The sequence below is a fragment of the Microcebus murinus genome, chromosome 11 (assembly GCF_040939455.1).
Source record: "Microcebus murinus isolate Inina chromosome 11, M.murinus_Inina_mat1.0, whole genome shotgun sequence".
NCBI classification, from domain to species: domain Eukaryota; kingdom Metazoa; phylum Chordata; class Mammalia; order Primates; family Cheirogaleidae; genus Microcebus; species Microcebus murinus.
In genome coordinates, this window is record NC_134114.1 from 17227727 (window position 1) to 17247146 (window position 19420).

The following is a 19420-nucleotide window of genomic DNA, read 5'->3' on the forward strand; positions in this document are numbered from 1 at the left end:
TCCAACAACAGGAGAAAAAGAGTATTCTAGATCCAGGAGAGACAGAAGAAATTGCCTTTTCTCCCCCTTTTTTGTTCTATCGAGACTCCCAGCAGATTGGATGGTACATGCCCACAATGAGGGCAGATCCTCCCCCACTCAATCTACTGATTCACACAACAATCTCTTCATGTAATATCCTCACAGACACACCTAGTTTCCTAGGTATTCCTTAATCTGGTTAACTTTACACCTACAATCATCCATCGCATCTGCTCTACCTGAGACATAGAGAATCCCTTCCTTGAACACCCTGGGTTTATTCTTGCTTGAGACCCTTTGTACTAACTGAGGCTTCTGTTAGGGCACTCTTCCCCAGAAATTTAACTTGGCTGGCTTTTTCCTATCATTCAGTTATCAGTCAAAATATTGCCTACACTAAAATGATACTTAAAATTTATTTCTGCTTATTTGTTAGGCGTTTCATCATGCTAAAATATAATCCCTGGAGACAGGGCCTTTCTCTGCCTTGTTCATTGCTGTATTTCCAGTGCCTTGAATGATGCCTGATTTGAAAGAAACTCAATCTCTATTTTTGGTGAATGAATAGATGAAAGATATTTATTTATATAGCACCATCTCCTGCTAGGCCAGGAACAAATGTGTCCTCCATCTTTGTAACCCAAGCTCAATGCAGAAGGTCTAGGACACAATAAGATCTCAAATATGTATCAGGTAAATATTTAAGTCAACTCAGTGTTTAAAAGAGGAAAAGATAATATATCATTTGCCAATACACATCAATAATAGGGCAGAATAAGGCCAATAATTTCAAATACTTTTCTATGATCCCTTTTATTTTACCTTTCTCTCATTTATTAAAGTATATGAGAGGGGGGAGGAAGGGATGGGTATATACAAACACAACGAGTAAAAGGTGCAACGTTTGGGGGATGGACACGCTTGAAGCTCTGACTCGAGAGGGGAGAGGCAGCATGGGCAATATATGTAACCTTAACACTTGTACCCCCATAATACGCTAAAATATAAAAAAGTATATGAAAAATATGTAATTTATCATTCTGGGTTACTCTCGAGCAAAACTATATATAAGCATTTGATGTCTTTAGACTATAAGAATAACACAATGTGCTCATTGGCATGGGGATAAAGCATTTGGAGCAGTTTCTATAAAAGTCATAATTTCTACATCTTTCTGCTTCATTTGGGTTCTAAATATTCTCTTCCTCATGACCTTAAGAGGACATTCATTTGAAAAAATGTTAAATGGATTTAGGAGGAAAGTCCATGACCTTGGTATTAAAGAAATGTATCTGACTTATAAACTTGGTGTTGGGTTAATCTCATTCATGGACATAAAAGTTACAAAAGTGAAAATGCCAGATATGAAAGCTGTAGCAATAAGGGAGTTAGTCAAAATGCTTCATCAAAAATGTGACCATTTTGTTAAATTTTATTTAAAACAATATTTGGAATAAATGTAGATTACTAAGAATTACGTCATCAAAATATTGCTTTATAGGGGTCACTATAAAACATCGATTTACTAAACTTTCCAAAGTTAAAGTTAAACAAATATACAAAAAAATAAGGACAGATAGAAATCTACACATAAAAATTCTACATTGCAAGTGATAATTTAATGGATACATGTAATCAAATTTCATCCTTACTTTACTATTACAGGTTTTGTCTCTGGAATTGACTTTTCTTTTTGTTACTGTGCAAGTGAATGGGGCTTTCATTGGAATTTATGTCTAGGATGCCCCATAATTCCCAGAAGTAATAATGAAAAAATAAATCACTTTACTTCACAAAGTGCCTATGAAGCTTTTGTATTGATGCTTAAATCAAATTAAAGTAAGGTCACAGAGATACCTGACTCTCCTATCATTAGACAAAAAAAAAAAGTACAAGGTATATTGAAAGAGACTGCAAATATTCAATAACATTGAGACTTCATGAAATAGATCTAACATTTAATGGCAACTCCCAATCGTTTTCTCAGCCCATAAGTCTGTATTGTAATAATGTCAATTGTTCGCTTTGGGTAGTCAGCTGGTTTCACATTAATGTCTACTTACTATTGTGATTTACTTTTCATGACTCTCAGTTGAGCTCCTGAAATTTGTGTGATCTGCCTACCATTGATTCCAAGGAAAGTTTGCTTTTGAAGCAAACACTATAGTTCAGTGACTCAGTAAAATAGCTCATATGAAGGAAAAATAGAATTAGTCTAGGTCAAATCTAGCATTTTACGCAAACACATCTTTTGGATACTAATATGTGAATATACAAGAATCTAGGTTCTATTTGGCAAGAAATTGTTGGCAATAGCATACCTACAACTTACTCAGCACATTCTTGGTGATGTTGTAAATAAACAAGTTAAAGCTAGTTCTTGCCAAAAGGATTTAAAGTTGAGCATATTAAGCTTTCTAAGACTTGGTGCAGCTTCCACAAACGTGTAAAAGAAAATATAAGCATAGCTCATTTTATTATGTTTTGCTTTCTTGCACTTCATAGCTATTGCAATTTATATAAACTGAAGGTTTGTGGCAACTGTGTATCCAGAAAGTCTATTACCACCATTTTTCCAACAGCATGGGCCCACTCTATGTCACATTTTGGTAATTCTGACAATATTTCAAACTTTTTCATTATTATCGTGAGTGACCTTTGAGGTTACTATTATAATTGCTTGGGGTGCCATGATCTTCAGCCATGTAAGACCATGAACGTAATCAATAAATGTGTGTTCTGACTGCTCCACCAACCAGGCCTTCCCCATCTCTCTTCCTCCATATTATGTCCATATTCCCTAAGGCAACACAATATTGAAATTAGGGCTATTAATAGCCCTACAATGGCCTCTAAGTATTCAGGTGAAAGGAAGAGTATTACATCTCTCACCTTAAATCAAAAGCTAGAAACAATTAAGCTTAGTGACAAAGACATGGTGAAAGCTGAGACAGGCTGAAAGCTGAGTCTCTTGCACCCAACAGTTAGCTAAGTTGTGAATGCAAACAAAAAGTTCTTAAAGGACATTAAAAGTGATATTCCAGTGAACACAAGAATAATAAGAAATCAGGACAGCCTCTGCTGATATGAAGGAAAGTTTAGTGGTTTGGATAAAAGATCAAACCAACCACAACACTCACTTAAGCCAAAACCTAAACTAGAGTAAGGTCCTAACTCTATCCAATTCTATGAATACTGAGAAGAGTGAGAAAGCTCCACAAGAAAAGTTTGAAGCAAAACTTCTGTCATGATGTTTAAAGAAAGAAGCCCTCTTCATAATATAAAAGTGCAAGTGTTAGGTAGATGGTGAGAGACCTCCGGCTCTTCTATTGACAAAGGCAGGTACTGCAAGCATTTGCCACATAGGAGGAGGAGGGAATGAACGTCTTGACAATCTGCCAATCAGAACTTAGTGCACCAACAGCAAAAGAATTCAGAGGATTCCTCAGCCCATGGGCCAAGTACGCAGGCATAATAGGGTCTGGAAGGTGACCTAGAGCAACTTAAGACTAATTATCATGCCATTAGCTTAAATCCACATTGTGGTTTATTGGCTCCTCCATAGGCTTTCAAAGAGGCTCCTGGTAGATCCACATGCGCAGTAAGACTCGGGTTATATAACTTCCAACTGTCCATCAAAGTGGTTTCACGGTGACGTTTAAACTATAAGGAAGGCCTAGCCTGGGTAATATAAAATGGGACTGCAAACCATCATCAGAATCCTCCTGTTACAACAGGGAGCTCATTGACCATCTTTTGCAAATGTATCTTAGTTGGCTAGATAAACTTTGCCATATGCTTACCTGTCTTTCAGTGTATCTGTTCATTCTTCTGCCCGAACACCCCAAGAACTGAGAACAGACTGCTGATCTGACACAAGGTAAGGCAGCAAGTGCTTACGCAGCAAATTACTCAGAAAATCTAGCTAATATCATCGATGAAGTTGGTGACATTAAACAATAGGTTTTTAATGTTGATGAAATAGCCTTATACTGGAATAAGATGCCATCAAGGACATTCTTAGCTAGAGATGAGAAGTCAATGCTTCATTCAAAGCTTGAAAGGACAAGTTGACTCTTTTTAGGGGTTAATGTAGCTGTTGACTTTAAGTTGAAGTAAATGCTTATTTACTATTCCAAAATTTCTGGGGTTCTTAAGAATTATGCCAGTTCTACTCTGCCTGTGCTCTCTAAATAGAACAACAAAGCCTGATGACAGCACACCTGTTTATAGTATGCTTCTCTGAATATTTTAAGCCTGCCTGCTGTAGAAACCTACTACTCAGAATTTTTTATTTTTTTTTGACAATGTACCCAGTCATCCAAAAGCTCTGACGGAGTTGTACAAAGAGATTAATAGTGTTTTATGCCTGCAGACCCAGCATCCATTCTGCATCTCATGAATCAAGGGGCAATTTTGATTTCTATAAGGCTAAGTCTTCAATAGTGATTCCTCTGATAGATCTGGGCAAAGTAAATTATAAACCCTTTAGAAAAGATTCATCATTCTAGGTGTGATTAAAAACATTTTGATTCATGGTCAGAAGTAAAAATATTAACATTAACAGGAGTTTGGAAGAAGTTAATTCTAACCCTCATGGATGACTGTGAGGGGTTCAAGACTTTAGTGGAGGAAGTAATGGCAGATGTTGTGGAAATAGCAAGAGAACTAGAATTAGATGTGGAGCCTGAAGATGGGACTGAATTGCTGTAATTTCACGATCAAATGTGAATGTATAAAGAGCTGCTTCTCAAGGATGAGCAAAGAAAGTGGTTTCTTAAGATAGAATCTATTCCTGGTGAAGATGCTGTAACATTGATGAAATGACAACAAAGGACTTAATATATTATATAACTTAGTTGATAAAGCAGTGGCAGTATTTGAGAGGTTTGACTCCAATTTTGAAGGACATTCTACTGTGGATAAAAATTCTATCACAAAGCATTTCATGCTACAGAGAAATCTTTGTGAAAGGAAGATTCAATGGATGTGGCAAACTCCAGTGCTTTCTTATTTTATGAAATTGCCGCAGCCATCCTAACCTTCAGCACCGATGACTCTGATCAGTCAGCAGCCATCAACGTGGAGGAAGGACCCTCCATTAGCAAAAATATTATGACTTACTGAATACTTAAATGATCATTAGCATTTTGTAAAAATAATGTATTTTTAAGTAAGATACGTAAATTGTTTCTTCAAACAAAATGCTATTTCACACTTAATAGATTACAGACAGTGTAAACATATTTTTATATGGACAGGATAACCAAAAAACTTACGTGACTTGCTTTATTGGGATATTTGCTTTCTTGCCATTTGTCTGGAACTGACCTCTCAATATCTTTGAGGTTTACCTGCAGATCAGACAAAGAAACAAAGGAAAAAAGCTCCTGGATTTAAAGGAAACAATAGGTTGCCCTGCCGAAGGAGACAGACACATTTTTGTGACAAAGTCAAGGAGATCATGTATACGTGAATTTATACACCCATCATAACAAGAAAAGATATTGAATTATAAAAGTGGACAAATTTCACATAAATTAAAGAGTACATTTTATTGTCTTTTCTTTCAGAGAAGAGGAATGGGTATGTGGAAACACAACTATTCGAAATCAATCAATCAGTCAGTCTATCATGGTGTTAGTTCCTATATGTCCTCTGAATATTAAGGGGTATATTAGCACTCAGGCATGGATCAGGTGTGTTTTCAGTTCCTGAAGAAGAGCTACATGAACAATAAACAAAGTTATGAGTTATAACTATGTTCTGATAATGTAAATGAACCCAATACTCATTTGGACCTCACTTTCCTCCCTCCCAAAGGAGAGGATTAACTACTTGATTATAAAATTATCTTTCAATGACAAAATGCTATACATTTTTGAATAATTACCCTTTTCCTTCGATTTATAACACACTAATAATAACCAAAGCAAAGTGTAACATTATATTTAATAGACAAAAAAAAACAACAAAACCCTGATAGATCTCAAATTACAAGATTAATTAGTAAAATGAATATAGGAAAATACACATCTCCTAATTTATATTTTATTTTATTTTATACCACACCAAATTTTAAGAAACAGAATTTCTCTCCCAGTTGCATTTAGATAACACTGCTTATGAAATTATCACATTATCCATAACCTAAGTTAGTTTATATTCTTATTCAAAAATATATATTTTAAAAATTAGTCACACATTTAATTTAGTATTACAAATAATTGATCATTTAGAAGAAGCAATGAAACTAATTTGCTTATGTGACTCATAAACTTCTCTAAAGATTCTGTCTTTTTAATTAACCCAAGAGATGATTCTAAAATATTTGAAGTAAAGAAAGCATTACTGGGGGAAATTTTATAGTATGTATAATGTAAATACCCTCATGTATTTCTAAGTACAAAAAAAGTGGTTAGGAACATAGATTTCTGAGTTAAATTGTCTAATGTAGAACCTTGGCTCCCCCACATCTAACAATGTGCAGCTGACTTTGGGAAAGTTATTTTCCTTTCTGTGTCTCTGTATCACCAGCAGTAAAATGAAGAATATAATGGTGCTACCTCAGGTAGGTAGGGAATGGCTCTTGGTTAAAATTCAATAATGGAATATAGTATTACTATTTAAATTTCATAATACTTTCCAGTATGAAAATATTTTTATTTTATTCTCTCTATATTATATTCTAGTTCTATATTAGTAAGCTTGGGATGCTGCAACAAAATACCATAGACTTTGTGGCTTAAACAACAGAAATTTATTTCTCATAGTTCTAGAGGCTGGAAAGTCCAAAATCAAACTGCCAGTATGGTCTATTTCTGATGGGGGCTCTCTTCTTGACTTGTAGAGGGCTCCCTCTCCCTGCATTCTCACTTATCAGAGAGAAAGAAAGCTCCCTGTGGTCTCCTTCTCCTCTTATAAGGACATCACTGACAGACTTTGACAAATGCTGATGCAATATGATTTTTTTTTTTTTGACTCCCAAAAGCACCCTTCTCCCAACATTGGCAAGTCAGACACATCTAATTTGAATATTTCAGTGCTATTCCTCATTCAGCAATCTCTTCAGCTCTTTTTCTATAATCACACTCTCTCCTATATTTCATGGTGGAGAGGTTTAGCATGTTTAGGACCACAGAATAGTGTTTATGACAATGATTTACAGATTAATTAGATAAGTTTTTAAATAATTCTTCAATTGTGTTTCCTTATAACCTGAACAGGCATTGAATAGGCTGGGATACAGATAGATCTAACTGCCAGCAAATTCACTCTACCTCCAACGACTATGATTTGATATGCTCTTGAGCTCATGTATTGGGCTTAGGAAAATTTGGCTTTATTAATACTTCTAGAAGATTCTTCAATCCCTTACCAATATCCCTTCTCACCTATTTTTTTATACAAACTCAAATTTGATTAACACCTAGCAGTTAGATTTAATTCATATAGACATAGGTGAAGTTATATGGCTTGGTTCTGTGGCCATACTACCCTGAACATGCCCAATCTCATCTGATCTTGGAAGCTAAGTGGGGTTGGGCCTGGTCAGTACTTGGATAGTAGATATATGGTTTGGACAAAACACAATGTTCAAAATATTCATAGGAAGTTTATAATCTGTAGTTCTTTCTTGAAGGGCTTATTTTATTCACCATTTAATAGAGTGCCTATTATTTATGCAACAACAAAGGATAAATCCTAACAAAGATGATAATCTTTCATCTCCTTCCCAAAATGACATCATATAACCATGATATTTCTCTCATTACAAAATCAGAAAATTTTTTCCTGCCAATTACTTTAGGCTTAACAAAATATCTATTATAAGTCAGGAAAAGATGGACAGAAGTGAAAATATTGGGATTTAGGTTACAAAACCCTAGTTGAAAGAAATGCCAAATATGAAAATATGACATTTTTAAATCTTTAAAGTGGAAAATTTATCCAATTACAAGGCTATTTATAGAGTGATAAAATCAAACCAGTCAATGAAGAAGGATGTGGAAAAACAAGATTGTCGAAATAGTTAGGAGAGTGAAATGAGGACTAAGGTCTTGGATATGAAGTCACCATAATAAAAATATTAAGTAGATTTTATTAACACCTGAAATGTACAAGGCACTCTTCTGAGCATGTGAATACAGAATTTTTATTGTTTACAACAACCATTATTATTAATGGGCTTTATTACTTTCCCTATCATAAACTGTCTGAGTTAATGAAAGGTTAGGTAATTTCCCCAAGGCTAGGCTGAACTCTAACTCGATGTTTCCCTTTTTCAATGCCAAATTTCTTTCTGTGCATGGTGGTATCACACATATGAGAGCAGAAGAGCAAGAAACTCATATTTGTCCACATAGTAATCCATGAGGGACAGTAAGGAAGATAGGATGAGGAACAGCAAGAAGAGCAGAGGTGAGTATATTTAACTATCAATTTATCATTGTGAAAACTTAGGATTTCAAAGATAAGAATTTGACATTTGATGGCATAATGTGATATAAGCTTTCTTTTTTCCCCCCTTCCTTTCTTCCCTCATTCCATTCCTCCCTCCCTTCTTCTTTCTTTGTGCCTTCTTTCCTTCTTTCTTCTTTTTCTGCTATATTACCTAGGCTAGTCTTGAACTCCTGATAGGCTCAAGCAATCCTCCTAACTCAGCCTCCCAAGTAGCTGAGACAACAGGCATGTACCACTGTGTCCAGCTGCTCTCTTAAACAAACTAATGAAAAGCACCTAAATGTACTTGAAAATTATATGGCAATGCCAAAGTATAAAGAGTGACATATATCTCATGCCTTGCTGATGGTATAAGTTTGCTACAATTGCTTTGGAAAATATTTTTCACATGACCTATTAAAGCTGAAGAAGAATCATGATAAAATCAAGACATTCATTCTTAGAAAACCTCAATTCTGCACCAGGAACAAACACAAGACTGTTTATAGCAACACTGTTTTAATGTATAAAGAAAAATTACATGTATATGTAAAATTAAATCAATAAAAAACAAAAATTATATGTTTATTATTTTATCTTACTGCATATATATATATATGTGTGTGTGGGGGGGTGTCTATATACCATAGATAGAAGTCAAAATATAATGTGTACAAAATTTAATTATAAAATAATATATTTAGAATAACTCCAATTATATAAAACCAGGAAAAAAGGAACTAATATATTGCTTAGTGATACTCATGACTACATGATAAATTTATAAAGAATGGCTAGAAAATGATTTAATAAAACATTCTGAATTAGTGGTTGTCACAGAGGGAACACAGGAAAGTAAAATCTTTGTGAAGATGCACAGAAGGAACTTCAAAAAGAAGGCTTTGTTTTCTTTCCTAAGTTTTGTGATGTGTATATGCCTGTCATTCTTCTTTTTCTTTTCTTTTCTTTTCTCTTTTTTTAGCTACACAAAACATATATAATCTTTGAACGTATAGTTTGTTATGGCATTGTATTGTAAGCAAACAATAAAGCAGTAGTCATAAATATTAGAGATTTAAACTATTTACATAGAGAGCAACTGTAGTCCCCTTTACAGGCATAAGTGCTTATCAATTCTTTACTCATTTATCAATGTTCTTTGCACAGACTCATAGGTACACATTTGCAAGAAAATAATTTAAAAGAGGACATAATTGCTGTAGGCATTTATAAGTTAAAAAGAAAAAAATTCTCTGCTCATCATGTGTTGCACTATATCTACCAGGGATTCTGGGTCTGTTAACCCCTTTCATTGTGTACACTCCATCCATGAGAGAGAGACAAGCGTATGATCATCTGGCGTAATGAAGCATCACTCTCCACATGCTACCCATCAGAGATACATGTATCACATCAATATCAGGAGCTGCTGAGAAGAGAAATGGCAGGTCTTTATCAGCCACTGCAAGTGAACTAACATGACATTAGCCTATTTGAATGGGAACCTTTATACGGTAAGGTGAGAGTCTTTCTTGGAAACAGATGAGAAGAGATAACTGCTAATATCTACATTGTATGATTTTTATTGTCACTATTGCCATTAATATTAGTATTTAGTGGATTTCCATGTTTAATATCAGAAAAGTCTTTCAAGAGCAGAAAATTCCAATTATAAGACATGTTAGGGAGAGGGACTTACCACTTTTATTTCATCAAGAGCCTCCATATTCACAATAGTTTTATTAAAAATAGATTACAAAGGAAGGATTTAAAAGTCAATCTCCCTCTAAGAAAAAGCCACACTACTAGCTCACTTCCTTTAGATCTTGACTTAAATGTTGCCTTTTCAGCCATTCCCAGCTACTTTTTTTTTAATTGTGAACTATCTTCTCTCTCCCCTAAACTCACTTCTACATCCTTTTTCTCCTCTGTTTTTCTATATAAAATATCAGATGGCTAAGGGGTACAGAGTTCCTTTCTGGGGTAATAAAAATGTTCTAAAATTGAATGTTATGATGAATGCACAACTCTATGAATACGTTAAAAGCTCATGAATTGTACACTTTTAAATGGGTGAATTTTATGGTATGTGAGTTATTAATTATTCTTATTAAATCTGGTTTTAGAAAATATTATAAAGGATCACATTTTTCAAGTTCTAAGTTCCAGGTTCTGAATCACAGGAGAACCTCCTAACACCAAAGCATTAGAATTCTAAAAATGAATACCAAGTACAGCTTCAACAGCTTCAATACCAGATATAGCCCAAATATGGTAGATGTTTAAAATAGGCTTTTGGATGACTATTGAATACTTCTAGGATGAAAGTTAGATATATAGTAACCATGAAACAGAAAAAGATTAAAATGTGAAATATAGCCAATGTGTCGAAGGCAAGATATAATAGACATTCATAATCAAGAGGGTAACCATGTAACAATATAGTGAGAACTTGGAGTAGATGAATTCATTCTATAAATGATCTCTTGCACTGCACTTAAGAGATAATAATATAAATAAAAAGAACAATGGTAATTAACACCAGGGTTTTTCAGAATTAAAAATTACATATTATATATTAAAAATGGAGCCTCCTTCTTAACATTCTATAGTCCACTGTTCTCAAAGACTAAATGAAGCTTATTACCAGAAGCATCAGCCAAACTGGATTATACATTCTAGAACTAAGTCTGGAATGATGGAACAATATTTTGAGTGGCTTCATTTCAGATCAACTCCTTTTGAAAAAATTCAAATAATTTCATAAAATTTTTCTGCCTTTCACCATTTCTTTCCTTGCTCACTATTTTTCATAAGTTCATTTTGATATTAATCCCTAAATGCATTAAAGAATAAAGTTGAAATTAAATTTTATTAGAAAATATATATTCTTGATGACTTGAATACTTCTATAATGGAATATATATATATATAAACATTTGTATATGTTAAATATATATATAAACTATGATACCAAATATAAGATCTCACAAGTATAAGTTAGAAGAAAAATCTTTATATTTAGTCAAAATATTTGTTTGAAATGTACAAGCATTCTTCAGAAATGTACATGTTTGTAAGGAATAGAGAAGCTACTTCAGGTGGGAAAAGAGATTCTGAAAGATGGTCATGCACAAAAAACAGTAAAAATTTGAATCCCCCTGAGAACTACCTAGAAGGCTCTGTACATGAGAGCATTGAGATTGGTTATTTTTGGTAGAAGAGATAAGGTAGATGGGCTAAGTCCACCCTTATCTCAGTCCACCCTTCATGTACAACTAAGCTGTACACCCAAAGAAAAAGAACAGTGGAACAAAATATCAGATGAAGATTTAATGGAGAAACACTAAACAGATTGCAATTTTGCCACTTTCTACTAATTCCATAAACATTCAGCAAACAGGGGTTAATCAAAGACTCTATATCTAATAAATAGCATTGTCATAATCTCGTCACTCTCTTCACCAGAACTTTATATGGCTATTCTCATCTTTATACACATTCATTACCTGGGTCACCTTTCCCAGACTCATGACTTCAAATAACTCCTAAAGGTAGGCCCTAATTAATATCTCTGGCCGTGAGCTATTAATTAAGTTTGAATGTATATATATATATACATATATATATACATATATATGTATGTATATATATATACACACACACACACACACACACATAGTCAACTATTTTTTTAACATTTTCACTTAGGTGAAAATTAGGAATTTAACAATTAAATTCTTGATTACACCCCTCTACCAAATAGCACTGCTCTTCTTAAGGCCCACGGTAGAACTATCACTTATGTAGTAACTCAGATCAAAAAGAAAAAAAAATTCATTGTTAATTTCTTTTTTTTTTCCTAAAAAATGCCAGAACAGATCTATCAGAAAGTTCTATTAGCTCTACCTTTATAATACATTCTGAATTTCATATCATGCCAACTACTTAACCCCTTTGCTTCCATTGTCATCCCTTGCCTAGGATATAGCAATACTCTCCTCACATAGCTGCTCATTGGTAATACAGCCACTGCCGTCCTTGTTCCACCAGCAGCTGGAGCCAGAATAACTGTTTAAAAATGCAAGTTAGAACTTTCAGAAGCCTGCTTCTAAACCTCCAATAATTTCCCATGACTCCTTCTAGATAAGTCCAAAATCCGTACCATGCTCCACAATAATCAAGTTGTTTTCTATCTATTAAAGCTGTTGGCTCACTTTACACACTGGACTCCATTCAGATATTGCTTTTTCTTCAATGTGAGGAGTTTATTTCAACCCTAATATCATTATCTACTAACAGCATACATATATATTTATATAAAATCTCTCCTGGACACTTGAATCCATTTTCATGGCTCAAAATATCATCAGTATATTATATCTAAGCTTTCATTCCCATCCAATAACCTCTCAAGCTCCTGACTACAATATCCAATTTTCTAATAAGAGGCTATTCTTGATAGCTTTTAAAAAGTTGACTCATCCCCTTTCTTTTCCCTTTGTCTTAAAAAAAATAATCTCTTTGTTCTCATTTACTAGTGGCACCATTAACCCCACTGCTTATGTCAGTTGTCCTTATACCAACAGTCATGAGGTTTTGTGAATTTTAACTCGAATACATCTCAACTAAACCTAATTCTTTCCATCCTAATTGGCAATGGCCTGGACTAATTCAATATTAATTTTTTGCTTAGATGCTAGCAACAGCTTACTCACTGGTTTCCCTACCTCAAGACTTCTGTCATCTAAACAACTCCATAGAATGGAGAAATGGTTATTTCCTTACAAAAGAGCCTTTAGTGTCTTCCTTTAAACTTCCCCCTTTAAAATAATTCAAATATACTTGGCATAGCATTCAAAATATTCATTTAACTCATGATTATTTCACTTATAATCCCCCCACTATATTCCATTGATATCACGCCATACTGAATTGCCTACATATTTCTACAAGATAATAAGGTCCATTTTAGACTTGTATGTGTTACTTCATATTTCAAGAAGGACCCCATATTTGACATTATTTTTGTAGGTTTGACTCAGACACTATTTTGAAAATTCTTAATGATCTGTCTCCGTGATCTGTCATTTGACCTTATTTATGCTCTGTCTCTCCTCTCACCACAATTCCCTTCCTTCAGCCACATGGATACCTTTGAACATGCTTTGCATATAGCAATAGGACTCTTAAGTAAGTCTGACCATGGGTGTGTATTTTCATAATGACTTAATTAAACTTAATTACAGGACATTATAGTGATGATGAATATACCAATCACAGTCACATCACTTTGGTAATTTCTTAAGTGTTGCTGTGTTGGAACAGAAGTCTAGCAAATGCTAAACTGGGACGACCACTCAGACTTTAACCAATGAAATCACATTTATTTTTGTTGTATATGTTGGAGCTTAGTGCAAAGCCTCTATTGATGTATCTGTGTGTAGTGATCTTTTTTTCTCATAATACTTAACCCTTCTATATTTTATCCTTTTTTGTGTATTAAAGTACTTACATTTTAACAGTTTTCTTTTTATTATAATGATCCAAATATTATATTTTGTATATATGCTGTATGTAATTTTGAGCTAAAATATTGACTGTTTCTATGATCTCTTGCCATTTGGAGACAAGAAAGCTGATTTCAGATTGGATGTTTATTTTTAAAAGGATGTTCAAAAGGGGCCACCCACTTAAAAAAATCTCCAAGAGACTTGAATAGGCATTTCACAAAATAAAATTTCCAAATGGCTAATAACTGTACACGTATGTGCCCAACATCACTGAAACATCCAGAAAGCAGAAATTAAAACCACAAGGAATTGCCACTATATGACAAGAATAGCTAACACAAAAAAATTTTAAATGACTATCAATATCACTTGTTAGAATATATAATCAACTGGAATTTATACACATTTCTAGGGGAAGTATAAAGTGATAAAAAATATCTTTGTGAAAATGTTTGGCAGTATCTACCAAAGCTAAACATAAACTTACCCTATGACTCAGCAATTTGACTCCTAGTATAAATTTAAGAGTATTCAATGCATATGTGTCCCCAAAAGACAAATTTATAAATATATATTTACATATATTTGTCTTTTTATATATAAAAAAGAAACTCTATAGAAGTTTTCTTTATAATTAACAAAACTAGAAAAAACCAAAAATGTTTATTAACTGTAGGTTGAATACATAGGGATAAAATAATCATACTATTTCTATGTGAAACAATATAGATAAAACTATTAAGCAAAAGAGCCAGGGAGAAAAGATGATACAATCAGGATTTTATTTATATGAAATTCAAAAACAGGATGAAAACCAAAATCGGAATAGTGGTTATGTTGTGCAAGTATTGGGTAAAAATGGGCATGAGAAGTGCTTTGAGGGATGCAGTAGTTCATATCATAATCTTGAGGCTGATTGCATACACTTATACGCCAATCATCAAAGGTTTATTTAGAATTTATGTACTTCATTGCATATAAGCGAAACCTCGATAACATTATACACAAAAAAACCCCCAAAAAATCAGAGCTCTTTTAAGGCACAGAAATCATTGGTTCTTCTTGCGACATGACATGTGATTTTACATTACTTACAACTGAAGCCCTTCATGGCTTCCAGTTAATTACCACAGGTACATGAATTTTTATTGCTCTATTATTCACAGTATTATGATTTAGCTAGTCCACATTTTTTAAGCTAATTTGATAGGGAAATATTTCTATGGTGACATTTATCACCAACAAATGAATTATAATTCTAAATTTATTTCTAATGCTTTATAACAGAATTCCCCAAAGTATAAACTCAATTTCATTCAAAATAGAGCAAATTAAAAAAGAAGAAAGAAAATAATAATTTGAGCATGGAAAGGAATGATAATTTAAGTAAAAGAAAGTAAGAGACTTTATGTCCAAATTTTTTCTCATAACTTCCCCTTTAAGCACAAAGATTTTTAGATTAAAAAGAGGGAGGACATTTACTAAGCATAAACCAGAAGAGTTTGTATTGCTAAATTAGAAAAGAAAACAATGTAGCTCAAGATGGCAACAAATTGAAAGAGTACCCAGATTCTTTAAGTAAATTCAAATCTTCTGGTCTGAAAATGACGAACAAAAAACCTAGTAATTCAGTGGACTGATAGATTTTGAAAAATACCATTTGATCTGTCATTGAGTCAAGTAGCAATTTGTGGTAAAGTTTTTGTTTTATGCCTTACACTAGTTTTCTATGGCTGTCATAAGAAATTACCATCAGCTTGGTGACTTAATGCAAATTTAGCCTCTTAGAGTTCTAGAGGGGAGAAGACAAAAACGTGTCTTGCTGGGTTAAAATCAAGGTGGTAGCAGGTCTGTGTTTCTCTTTGGAGGATCTAGGGAAAAATTTCAGACTTTTCAAGCATCTGGAGGCCACTCTCATTCTTTGACTTGTACCTCCTTCCTCCAGCTTCAAATCCAACAATGTTGCATCTTTTTGACCATTCTTTAGTAGTTGTATCTCTATGAGGCTGGGAAAGGTTCTCTACTTTTAAAGACCCAAATGATTATATAGGGTCCACCTAAATAATTCATAATAATTGCCCCATCATATTTCTTAAATTAATCATATCTGTAGATTTTTTTTTTTTTTTGGCATGTAAGGCAACATATTCACAGGTTCTAGGGCCTAACACATGGGCGTTTGGGAGGTCATTATTCTGCCAGTAGACCCTCATACTAACTTTGAAATGTCTTTTCAATATTTAAGTGATAATGTATGTCAGCCATTCATACATGAGGCTAAAGTTTAGAGTGAACATGTCATCTGGGGCTATAGACCTAAGATGCACCCAGGTAAGATAATATTTAAAGACTGAGGACTAAATGAGATCACCAATGAAAGAAGTATAGACATAAATAAGAAGAACGAGGACTGAGATTTGGAACACTAGTGCATTAGCATATCACAGAGAAGGGGGTTGGTATGAAGAGCACGAAAGATTAGAGAGCTCAGAATGTGAGTCGGAGTGAAACTAAGAAGCTGTGGTGACCTGGCAGGTAAGTGAAGAATGTGCGTGGGTCAGGATGAGAGGTGGTCGACTGTTTCATAGTCCAGGGAAGATGAATCTTGAAAACTAATTAATCATTAAATTTAGTGAAGAATTATGATATCCATACAGGAGCAGTTACTGTGAAATTAGTGGAGGGGGTGAAAGCTGATTAAAAGTGATTTAAGTGAAAAATGAGAGGAGAGGAATTGAAGTCAATGAGTATAAACAACTCTTTTTAAGAATTTCTCTACAAAGCTGGTAGAAATATAGTGGCAGATGATATGGAAAGAATGATTTCTTTCATCTCGTTTCATTTTTATAAATAGATGAATAATGGCATGTAAACACATGCCAATAGAATCATCAAGCAGAGCAAGATAACTTACTGCGGAGGAAGTGAATTATAGGAACGATGTCTTTGACTATGTAAGAGCGTTAGGCTTTTAATACATGTGAAGAGGTCAGCCGCAGGGAGTTATCTCTGGTAATGAGAGAGAAAAGAGAGTGTTTGGATATATAGATTCTGATTTGGGGTAGCTGAGTGCTGATATCCTATTGCTTAAAGTTCTCCAGTAAAGTGGTCAGCAACTTAAACAGCTAAGAATAAAAATGGAGAGTAAGGAGTTGATTTCAGGAGAATAAAGAAGAAGAGGATGTCTTGGTGAGAAGGAGACTGCATAAAAATGTTGGATAATTGTTCGGCAGCTTTATGTACCCAGCTGACATTCAATGCACCGCATAAGGCGTATGAAGAGACAGAGCCTATGTGAATTCAAGCATTTAAACATACAAAGATATTCCAGTTCATAGTAGAGTTAATATATGCATGAGATTTGATGTGGCTTACAAAAGAGCTGACTTTATCTCAAGCTGCCATCAGCAGGAATACAGTTATTCAGGATAGGAGTGACAACATATTTTCGTTCAGTTCACCACCATACTTTAAAGGAATGAGTTTAAAACAGAGACAAAAAATTACAAAAGGCACTTGGGTTAGTAGAAGACTAGATGCTACATGTATGGAAAAGATGGAAAAAACATTTTTGATTCACAAGTAATAGAATTAGTTTGTTATTTTTATTTTATTTTATTTTCCTGTCAGTCCAATGTTGATAAAATTTCAAAGAATAAGAGAATCTGAGTTAAAATCTGAGTTAAAAAACACAACTGAGATCACTTAGTGAAACCTTCCACTCAAAACAGATAGCTGTGATTATGGAAGAAAAGACACTAGATTAGAATGATACTCCCAACTCTAGTCCCTGGTCTGTGACTTACACCTTGAGGAAAGGAACTATCTCTTATTTTTCTATATTCTGTAATCCCAGTTGGTTTTATCATATGTATTCAAATAAATGAACAAATGGAAAAATCCTGAATCAACATATAAGATCTCTGAAGCTCAGGTTTTCTCATTTAAAAATAAGATAATCCAAATTGCTTTACCTACCTCATAGATATTCATTATTGATGGCAAAATATTTGCAAAATATTGTTTCTAAGGATAACACCAGTATCACATTTTTATTCACTCTGTACTGTGTTATTTCACTAGTTCAAGATTTAGGCTCTATCCTTTAAGATATTGATTAAATTTTGAGGTCACTTGAGCAGAAGCTTTTAGCATCAGAGCTCATTGGATAAAATTTTACAACACTAACAAGAACTTTAAAAAACAAGAAATTTTTAGCATCTGTGTTTAGAATAGAAAATGTTCACTAATTTGCATTCCATGAGTGTTTTCTTTACATCTTAAACATGATATTATTTTTTGTTTTTCTTTAGAAAAAATCCATACTGAATTTCAAGGTCGGATAACTCCATTACTTCCATACTATACTTCAGTTTCTTTACATAGAGACCAAAATTAGATTAAAAAGTGGTTAGATATAGACATGTAAATACCATAGACACAGCAATAAGTGATGTTCTAGAAATTTCCTTAATGCAATGGACACCTCCCTCCCCAGAGAAGCAGGTTCTTTACACCATTATTTTCTGCCTCTCTATGGGTTAATGAAGAGTAAGGAATTCTCTTGCTAAATATTTTCCTTTATTGACTCTGGCCTTAGATTTATGTCCCTGAATCAGATGTTTGAACCACTGATATAGAGCAAACACAGCTTATGTATATATTCATTCTGCATATGTAATTTTGTCTATAATTTTAATGTGAAAGTGTACATATTCTCTTCTATAGTATGTGTATAGAAAGTTGATCTATTGTAGATATCTAATTAAATTCAATTAAATTTATAAGTCCAACAGAAAGAGAGCATGATAAGAAATTGGCTATAGTAAAACAAGTATCTTTATTCTGGAACAAATAAAAGAATCTTCAACATCTTTCATCTTAGTTTATGATTGTTTTGGAGGTAACACAAAGGCAGCAATTAGGATAATCCTAGATGGCTACAGTCTCAAAGAAAGAAGACACCTTCCCAGGTAAGAAAAATATCGTGTTTGAAGAGTTTTAGAGATTTCTTATTGCCCAACTTCTTAATAAAACTCCTTCCTTGCTTTGTAAAGATCTGCTGAATGAGTCAGAGTCGAGAAAAACCAAAAATATCTTGCAATGTAGCAAAAATGAGAACCACTTTTTTCCATAAATTAGGTACATTTCTCTAGAGGAAATAGTCTTCAGTCCTACTATTGGTTCCTCCAAAGCAAAGCCTTGTAAGGGGTGATGTATTTTTATATTTTTTCATTTAGAGTTCAACAGTTCAAATTTATCTCCATTAATAAAATTGTCAATGTGAGTAACAAGTGAATTTATCTAACTGCTTTAGTACCCAGTAGGACAATTTTCACATTAAGGACAGAGAATTCAAACAGCAGTAGAAATTAAAATGGAATGATGGTGTTAAACAAAGATCTAAATCTGTATAATTTTCTCTATGTCCATTATAAAATAGA

General features: G+C 33.6%; 1 protein-coding gene across 4 annotated transcripts in view; it reads right to left on the bottom strand.

The window, feature by feature from the left end:
* The window catches only part of CDH12 (cadherin 12), a 947374-nt gene that overhangs the window by 761602 nt on the left and 166352 nt on the right, over window positions 1-19420 (bottom strand). For 3 of the 4 annotated variants that reach the window (XM_020290040.2, XM_020290038.2, XM_020290039.2), the window contains exon 2: window positions 5301-5375. The exons of the other annotated variant lie outside the window; for it this stretch is intronic. The gene's annotated coding sequence lies outside the window, so the exon portion shown is untranslated. The remainder of the gene's footprint in view (window positions 1-5300; window positions 5376-19420) is intronic. 4 annotated transcript variants of the gene reach the window in all.